Source organism: Propithecus coquereli, unplaced genomic scaffold (genome assembly GCF_000956105.1).
Source record: "Propithecus coquereli isolate 6110/MARCELLA unplaced genomic scaffold, Pcoq_1.0 Scaffold720, whole genome shotgun sequence".
NCBI lineage: Eukaryota > Metazoa > Chordata > Mammalia > Primates > Indriidae > Propithecus > Propithecus coquereli.
Window position 1 is genome coordinate 589,472 of NW_012153286.1, and position 10,479 is coordinate 599,950.

The following is a 10,479-nucleotide window of genomic DNA, read 5'->3' on the forward strand; positions in this document are numbered from 1 at the left end:
CAATGTTTAATTGAAATCCCAGAAGGAAAGGAAATAAGGATTAGAGGAGAAGCAATATTTGAAGAGGCAATGACTAAATATTTTCCAGAATTTAAAAAAGACATCAATGCACAGATTCAGGGGCCTCAACAAATCCCAACCAGGATAAATAAAAAAATAAACACCAATGCACATTTCATCAGAATGAAACTGCAGAAAATCCAAAAGAAAAATCTCAAAATGAGCCAAAGAAAAAAGACAATACACTTTCAAATGAGATACAGAGAGGTGACTTTTCAATAGTACTAATTAAAGATAGACCATGGCAGAATTGAGGCTCCTGACTCTCCCTCCACCTGTGGATGCACCAAATAAACATCTATTCACAGATCAGTTTCCTCTGAGAGAAAGTCAGAAAACAGTTGAGAGACCTACCCACTAGATAACTGAGTAAACATCCACATCAAATATATAAGAAAAGCTGAGGCATGCTGAGGCATGGATACTGCCCAAGGCACTGTGCCATACAATTGGGAAAGGAATCCCCAGCACCCAGCTTCTGTCTGTGGATAGGAGAGCTTGGACATCACATATAGTGTCCTAACTCTAAAGCTCCCCATGGTTTGGTTTTTAATTCTCTAACTCTGGGAGCAGAGGGGATTAGGCATATGCAAGTCTCTCTATACCACAGTACCACAGGAAAAATTGAGGGGCTTCATCCCTAGGGAGAAGTGCCAAGAAGGGGCTTAAAAAGTAAATGCAGCTCCCTGCAAGGTGTTTATGACACACTCTTCCAGTAGCTACTTGGCTGCCTGGCTTCTAAATAACTTCAGTCTGAGAGTTAAAGGGACAAATAGTAGCCTGCTCGCAGCCTGAGAAACAGATCAGCACTTCCTGAGCCTTCTCCCAAGGCTTGCTCCATTGATAACTCCAGGTCTATTCATTCCAACTAGAAGAGTTTGTCCATATATCCAATGCCCCAAATTTTACATCTTCCACCTGAGGGACCGCATCCTAAGCCTCCTAGATCTGAGAGCAGAAGAGACTAGGCAAACACAAATCTCTCAACACCAAACAAAAAAGCATCAGTTATATACAGGTGCACAAGCATTTCCAGGGGGTTCATCTCCCAGGATCAGTGCAGAAAAGGGGCTTTAAAAATGCAGCATCTTTACATTGAGCACCCCAACTTCACTGTGAAGGTAGAAAAAACCAGAACACATATCCAACACCCCAACCTTTCCAACTATACCTAGACATCCTGGCTTCTAGGGTACTGGTCTCAGGCACCGATAGGGTCTCAGTACTGGTCTTGGGGTACTGATAGGACATGGCACATTCTGATCTCCAGGGGACCACCAAAACCAGAGACAGCATTTTGGATGAACACAAAGATTTAAGGGGCACCTTAAAATATCTGACTGGACTGATTGATGAGATCCTTCTCCTACACGAGGAAAGTCTAGCAAGACTGGGAGAGGCAGTTATCTTATCTAACGTGCAGAAACCAACACAGAAAGTCAAGGAAAATGAAGAAAAAAAGGACATACATTCCAAACAAAAGAACAAAATAAATCTCCAGAAACCTACCCGAAAATGAAATGGAGATATGTAATTTATCCAAAAGAAAATTTAAAATAATGGTCATAAAGATGCTCACCAAGGTCAGGAGAGTAATGCAAGAACAAACTGAGAATTTCAACAAAGAGATAGTACAAAAAGGTACCAAACAGAAATCACTGAAACAATATTATAACTGAACTGAAAAATTCAGTAGAGGGGTTGACAGTAAACTAGATCAAGTAGAAGAAAGGATCACTGAACCCAAAGACAGGTCACTGGAAATTATCCAATCTGATGAGCAAAAGAAAAAAGAATTTAAAAGAGTGAAGATGCGTTAAGAAACTAATGGGACACCATCAAGCAGAACCAGATATCCATTATCAGTATATAAGATAAAGGGATATCTTTATCTTATAAAGATAAAGGGACACAGAATATATTCAAAGAAAAAAGAACAACCTGGTCAATCCATTACAGCAGATGTCTACTGCAGCCAATTGGACAAAACGATGAGAATGCTTGCAATTAAGCAGTCAAGATTGGTCAATAGAGACAGGCCAATTCTCTTGCAAGACAACGCTACACCACATGTTGCAAAAACAACATCGCTCAAACTACAGAGGCTGGACTTGGAAACTCTGTCATCCACCATATTCATCAGACGTTACACCAACTGACTACCACTTCTTCCAGGCTTTGTACCACTTCTTGCAAGGAAAAATACTCAATTCTCAACAAGCTGTGGAAAATGCCTTTGGTGATTTCATGGCCACTTGCTCTCCAGGCTTCTCTGCTGCTGGCACAAACAAGCTATTGTTAAGATGGAAAACCTGTGTCGATAGTTTAGGCACATACTTTGATTAATTATATTGCATCTTGTTTGAGATATAATAAGCTACACTTTTGATTCAAAATCGGACATTTCATATTCAATGACCTAATATATATGCACCCAACATCAGAGCACCTAAATATATAAAACAAACATTAAGAGATCCGAAGTAAGGCATAGACTCCAAGCATAATAATAGTATTGAATTTCAATATCTCACTTCCAACAATAGACAGATCAGACATTAAATCAATAAGGAAACATTGGACTTGAACTACACTTTAGACCAAATGGAACTAACAGACACATACAGAGCATTCCACTCAACAGCAACAGAATGCACATTCTTCTCAAGTGCACATGGAACACCCTCTAGGACAGATCATATATTAGGCCACAAATAAGTCTTAATGCATTTAAGAAGATCAAAATAATATCAAGTATCTTTTTGACCACAGTAGCATAAAACTAGAAATCAATAACAGGAGGAATTATGGAAAATTTAAAAATATATGTAAATTAAACAATATGATTCTGAGCAACTACTGGGTCAAAGAAGAAATTAAAAAATTAAAATTGTATTAAAAATAAAATTTAAAAATATCTTGAAACAAATGAAAATGGAAACACAACATACCAAAACTTATGGGATGGAAATCATCCAATCTGATAAGCAAAAGAAAAAAGAATTTAAAAGAGTGAAGATGCATTAAGAAACTAATGGGACACCATCAAGCAGAACAAGATATCCATTATCAGTATATAAGATAAAGGGATATCTTTATCTTATAAAGATAAAGGGACAGAGAATATATTCAAAGAAAAAAGAACGACCTGGTCAATCCATTACAGCAGATGTCTACTGCAGCCAATTGGACTGCTTTTGCTAAAGCAGTTTTAAGAGGGAAATTTATAGTGATAAATGCCTACATAAAAAAGAAACATCTCAAATAAACAAACTAATGTTATACCTTATGGAATTAGAAAAAGAAGAAACTAAACCCAAAGTTAGCAGAAGGAAGCAAATAACAAACATTAGAATAGAAATAAATGAAATAGAGACTAAAAAAACAATAGAAATGATCAATGAAACTAAGAGTTGTTTTTTTGAAAACCTGAACAAAACTGATAAAGATAAAAGATGGGGGAATGATGTCTAGAAGACATTGAACTAAATAACTGCAAACCTAGGATTCTATAGCCGTTAAATATATGATTCAGAAATGAAGGCAAAATAAGTACATTTTCAGACAAGCAAAAACAGAGAAACTTCACCACTAGCAAAAAACACACTAAAAATAATCTAATATTATACTTAAGATGATGTAAAAGTGATACCAAATGACAGGTGTGAGAAGCAAGAAAGAATAAAGAGCAAAAAAGCAGAAATATGTGGATAACTATAAATGTTATTTGTATAAGCAATGATAAAATGTTTTATGAGCTTTAAGATATATAGAGTTGCTTTTTTTCACGATGGGTTTGCTGTTAGAACACAGGTGTCATGAAAACCACTGCTAAATCTAAGCCAAAATTGCGAAAGGAAAAGATTCATGTCAGCATCATTGTCATTGGACGTGTATATTCCTGTCCAACACTCCTGGCCATCTGATGTATAAATGTGTGTTCAATAAAGAACCATTGAAAAATTTGAGAAAGAGGCTGCTGAGATGGGAAAAGGCTCATTCAAGTATGCCTGAGTCTTGGATAAACTGAAAGCTGAACATGAATATGGTATTACCATTGATATCTCCCTAAAGAAACTTGAGACCAGCAAGTATCATGTGAGTGTCATTGATGTTCCAGTACACAGGGGCTCTATCAAAAACATGGCTAGAGTGATGTCACCAAAATAGCAGAATAGAAGCAATCTGAAAGTGAAGATATGGAAAAAGATATTCCATGCAAGTGGAAACCAAAAAAGAACAGAAGTAGTTACACTTATAGCAAATAAAATAGATTGCAATTCAAAAACTATTAAAAGAGACAAAGAAGGTCATTATATAATGATAAAGTTATCCACTGAGCAAGAAGATATAACAATCATAATATATATGCACCTAACACTGGAATGCCTATATAAAGCAACGATTAATAGACCTAAAGATAGAGATAGATTGCAATACAATAATAGTGGGGGACTTCAACACCCCATTTTCACTAATGGAAAGATCGTTCAGATAAAAAATCAACAAAGGCTGGGCACGGTGGCTCACACCTGTAATCCTAGCACTCTGGGAGGCCGAGGCAGGCGGATTGTTTGAGCTCAGGAGTTCGAAACCAGCCTGAGCAAGAGTGAGACCCCGTCTCTACTAAAAATAGAAAGAAATTAATCAGACAACTAAAAATATATAGAAAAAATTAGCCAGGCATGGTGGTGCATGCCTGTAGTCCCAGCTATTCGGGAGGCTGAGGCAGTAGGATCACTTGAGCCCAGGAGTTTGAAGTTGCTGTGAGCTAGGATGACGCCACGGCACTCTAGCCTGGGCAAAAGAGTGAGACTCTGTCTCAAAAAAAAAAAAAAAAAATCAACAAAGAAAATTGGAGTTAAATTTCACTTTAGGCCAAACAGACTTTATTGACGTTTATAGAACATTTCCTCTAACTACTACAGAATACACATTCTTCTCATCAGCACATAGAACATTCTCTAGGATAGACCATATATTAGGGCACAAAATAAGTCTAAACAAATTCACCACTGCCACAGGGCCACCAAGGGAGAGGGAAGGCTGGGCACTTTAGTGTACCCCAAGAACAGAAACTGCTGCTCCTGTTGAGGGAACGTGGGAGCAGTCTGCATAGCCCACAGCTGCCTGCTTCTACTGAGAAGAAGTGGTCCCCCTGGAGGCAATTCTGTAACACAACTGTCCCTCCCCCAACTGAGGCTTCCAGCGGCAGCCCACAGCCACTCTGAGAGCCCAGTCTCTAGCAGTTTGAGCTGCTACAACACTCCAGGAAGGGAGCTAGGAATCTGGGTGCTTTCTTGCATCCAGAAAACAGAGACTTCTTCCACTGCTGAGGGAGGGAGGTACAAGCAGCCCATGTGCTCCACAGCTGCCTGCCTCCACTGAGAGGGGCCCCCTCCCTGGTGGCAAATCCACAGCACAAATTCTTTCCCCCACATAAGCATCCCAGCTGCAGCCTGCAGCCATTCTGGGAGCCCATCCCCCAGGGTTTGAGCTGTTGCCACCACACCACCACTGTTGCTGGGCCAAGAAGGGAACTGGGAAGCTGGGTGCCTCTGAGAACCCCAAGAACAGAGACCACTGCTGCTTCTGAGGGACAGAGGTGCTAAAAGTTCATGCACCCCTCAGCTATCTGCCTCCACTGAGAGGGGCCCACCTACACTGGTGGCAGGCCTGAGACACAATGCCCTGCCCCAACCTGAGTATTCTAAATGCCACCCAGTGGCATCATTCTGGGAGCTCATCCCCCAGAGGTCTGTGTCTTGCATGCCACTCCATCCCACAAACCCCACAGCTGCCTGTCTCTACTAATCTCACATAGAGTGACCCACCCTTCCTAGAGTGGCAGGCCCACAGTGCAACCACCCTTCCCTTGCTTGAGTGTTCTGCCAACAACCAGGGGTTCATCCTGCCCCTCCCTATCACAGCCAGCACCTGAATGCATGGGGGCCTGAGGGCAAGTTTGCCAGCCCAGTCCCGGTCTGGTTCCCCAGGATTCAAGCATGCCATCCAGGAGGATAGGGATTGGGGATTACCTTACCTAGTCCGCCACTGCTGGCAGCTGAACACTCCCCCAGCAGTCTGACCCAAATTGACAGCACCACAGCTGGTACTCACCAGCATGTGCTGAAAGGCAGGGTACCTCTCCCTCTCTACACAGAGCTGCAGTGTTCCCCACAGAAAAGAACAGGTGAGCCACAAAGCTATCTGTTTTGGGCCAAGGGAAGAGATTCTGCCTTGAAACCATTTAGGCAGAGAGCTATGGGACAGGCATTTTCTGTAGCTCTCAGAAACATTTTGGCCTGGAGATAGATGACAGGGTTTAATTGAACTGAGGGTCACAAATCTCAGGACAAGGTTATGATAGTGAAGTGGATCACTTTACTGCCAAAGACTAGTCCATCATCTGAGACAACAGAGAGCCCCTCATGGATAAATAAAGTTCAAAAACAGACCCACTGGCTTCTGATGCAGCTCTTACTCATAAGTGCTACCTACTGGCCCTGGAGATTGAAGTGCACAACCCAATTTAATACCAGTTGACAGAAAGGCATGGTGCTGGAGAACAAGATAAGCTTCCAGACACCTCCACAATTCCAGTCCTGCGTAAGGTAGTGAACCTGCTCATACACCCAGTACATCTCTGTTGCAATCAGCATTTGAGAAAGCCACCACACAAAGGCTATCTATAACCAAGGAACTCATACAGAGCCTTGGTCCTTTGACACCTCAAATTGAAACCAAACAACTAAACCCAATATACACTATAATCACACCCTCAAGGGGGAAAATAAAATTAAATTAAAAAAATTAAATGTCCCATCCAAATGAAAGTAAAGTAAAAAATAAGAAGTGACAGCTTCTCTAAATGAGAGGGAAACAGCATAAGAACTCTGGGCGGTATGAAAAAGCAGACTATTTCAACACCCCCAAAGGATCACATTAGCTCTCTAGCAATGAATTCCAACCAAAAGAAAAATTCTCAAATGATAGATAAAGAATTCAAAAAATAGATTGTAAGTAAGCTCAATGAAATCCAAGAAAAAGTTGAAAACCAACACAAAGAAACCAAAAAATAATAATAATAATAATAATTCAGGACATGAATTAAAAGAGATAGATAGGTTTAAAAAAAAACAGAACTTCTGAAAATGAAAGACACATTGATAGAATTATAAAATGCAGTTTAAAGCTCAAACAATAGAATAGATAAAGCCAAAGAAAGAATTTCAGAGCTTGAGGACAGGTCTTTTGAATTAACCCAGTCAGACAAAAATAAGAAAAAAGAATTTAAAAAATGGACAAAGTCTTTGAGAATTCTGGGACTGTGTGAAACATCCAAATCTATGAGTCATAGATACTCCTAAGGGAGAAGAAGAAAATGTAAAACGTTTGGAAAACCTATTTGAGAGAATAATTGAGGAAAACTACCCTGGTCTTGCAAGGAATTTAGACATCCAGATAGAAGAAGCTCAGCAAACACCAGGGAGATACATTGCAAGAAGGCTTTCACCAAGGCATATAGTCATCAGACTATCTAAAGTCAATGTGAAGGAAAAATTTTAAAAGCAGCAAGACAAAACTGTCTAATTACCTATAAAGTAAAGCCAATAAGACTAAAAGCAGACTTCTCAGCAAAAACCTTACAAGCCAGGAGAGATTCGGGTCCTATTTTCAATATTCTCAAAGGAAAGAACTGTCAGCCATGAATTTTGTATCCTGCTAAACTAAGCTTCATGAATGAAGGAGAAATAAAGTCTTTCCCAGATAAGCAAACACTACGGGAATTTGTCACCACTAGACAAGCTCTATAAAAAATGATGAAGGGAGTTCTAAACATGGAAACAAAAGTTTGATACTCACCATGATAAAAACACATGAAACCATAAAACTCACAGGTCCTACAAAAACAATTTTGCAACTGAAGATACAAAGCAATTAGGTAGCAATTACCATCACGACAGTAACAGAACCTCACATATCAATATTAACTTTGAAAGTAAATGGGCTAGATGCCCCACTTAAAAGATATAGATTGCTGGAATGGATTTTAAAAAAATAGAATCCAAATATCTGCTGCCTTCAAGAGATTCACTTAACCATTAAAGATTTTCATAGATTCAAGGTAAAGGGGTACAAAAAATATTCCATGCAAATGGAAATCAAAAGTGAGCAGGAGTAGCTATATTAGGTAAAACAGATTTTAGATCAACAACAGTAAAAAAGACAAAGAAGGCCATTATATAATGTTAAAGGGATCAATTCAACAAGAAGTTATAACAATCCTAAATATATATGCACTTAACACCAGAGCACCCAAATTCATAAAACAAATACTACTAGACTGAAGAAAAAAGATAGACAAAATACAATAATAGTGGGGTATTTCAACACTCCACTGATAGCACTAGACAGATCAACAAGACAGGAAGTCAACAAAGAAACACTAGACTTAAACTGGACTCTAGAACAAATAGACTGAACAGACATTTACAGAATTTCCTCCCACAAAACCACAGAATATATATGCTTCTCGTTAGCCTATGGAGCATTTTACAAGATAGACCATATGCTAGGCCACAAAACAAGTCTCAATAACTTTTAAAAAATCAAAATCACATTAAGTATCTTCTCAGATCACAGTGGAATAAAACTAGAAATCAGTTCCAATAGGAACTCTCAAAACTATACAAATACATGGAAATTACACAACCTGCTCCTGAATGATCTTTGAGTCCACAATGAAATCAAGATGGAAATTTAAAAATTTTTTGAAATGAATTATAATAATGACACAACTTATCAAAACCTCTGGGATACAGTAAAAGCAAGGCTAAGAGGGAGGTCTGTGGCACTAAATGCCTACATTGAAAAGACAGAAAGATCATAAATTAACAACCTAACATCACACCTCAAGGAAATAGAAAAATAAGAACAAAACAAACCCAAAGTTAGCAGAATATAATAAATAACAAAGATCACAGCAGAACTAAGTGAAATTGAAACCAAAACAATATAAAGAATCAATGAAATAAGAAGTTGCTTCCTTGAAAAAATAAACAAAATTGATAGACCACTAGCTAGATTAACCAAGAAAACAGAGGGTTCAAATACAGTGAATCAGAAATGAAAAAGGGGAAATTACAACTGAAACCACAGAAATACAAAAGATCATCCAAGATTACTATGAATATCTCTGCCCATAAATTAGAAAATCTAGAGGAAATGGATAAATTGCTGGAAACATACAACCTCCCAAGCTTGAATCAGAAAGAAATAGAAACCCTGAATGGATTAATAATGAGTAATGAGATTCGATCAGTAATAAGAAATCTCCCAATAACAACAAAACAAACCCAAGACCAGATGGACTCATAGCCGAATTCTACGAGGTATACAAAGAAGAACCAGTACCGATCCTACTGAAACTGTCCCAAAAGATTGAAGGAGGGAATCTTCCCTAATTCATTCTATGAAGCCAGTATCACCCTGATACCAAAGCCAGGAAAGGACATAGCAAAAAAACAAAACTACAGGCCAATATCCCTGATAAACATAGACGCAAAAATTCTCAACAAAATTCTAGCAAGCCAACTCCAACAGTACATCAAAAAGACAATACACCATGATCAAGTGGGTTTTATCTCAGGGATACAAGGATGATTCAACATATACTAGTCAATAAATACAGTTACCACATAAACAGAATTAAAAACAAAAAGAATATGACCGTCTCAATAGATGCAGAAAAGCATTTGATAAAATCCAACACCTCTTCATGATAAAAACCCTCAACAAACAAGGTATAGAAGAAATATACCTCAAAATAATAAGAGCCATATCTGACAAACCCCCATCCAATATCATACTGAATGGGGAAAAGTTGAAAGCATTCTCCCTAAGAACTTGAACAAGACAAGGATGGCCACTTTCACCACTATGCAACATAGTACTGGAAGTCCTAGCCAGAGAAATCAGGCAATAGAAAGAAATAAACACATCAAAATTGGAAAAGAGGAAGTCAAATTATCTCTGTTTTCTGATGATATGATCTTATACCTAGAAAACCCTAAGGACTCCTTCAAAAGGTTAATAGAATTGATAAATGAATTCAGTAAAGTCTCAAGTTACAAAATCAACATATGGAAATCAGTAGCATTTCTATACATCAATACAACTAAGCTGAGAACCAAATCAAAAGCTCAATACCCATATTGCTCTCCACAGAGGTTGCACTAGTTTGGTATTAACTGATCAACACATAAGTGCACATATAAGAATAACATCTATTGGATGTTGGGCAGGGGGGAGGGGAGAGGGGGGAGAGGAGGGAGGAGGGGACGGGTATATGCATACACAAAGAATGCAATGTGCACCACCCGAAGGATGGACATATTTGAAACTCGGACTTGGGGG

The 10,479-nt window shown here is 38.7% G+C and overlaps 1 protein-coding gene and 1 pseudogene across 1 annotated transcript in view; both read left to right on the forward strand.

Annotated features, from left to right (window-relative positions):
- F8 (coagulation factor VIII, procoagulant component) overlaps nucleotides 1-10,479 on the forward strand; it is a 184,996-nt gene that overhangs the window by 121,513 nt on the left and 53,004 nt on the right. The window lies entirely within an intron of this gene.
- The window catches only part of LOC105824204, a 14,226-nt pseudogene continuing 7,667 nt past the window's right edge, over nucleotides 3,921-10,479 (forward strand).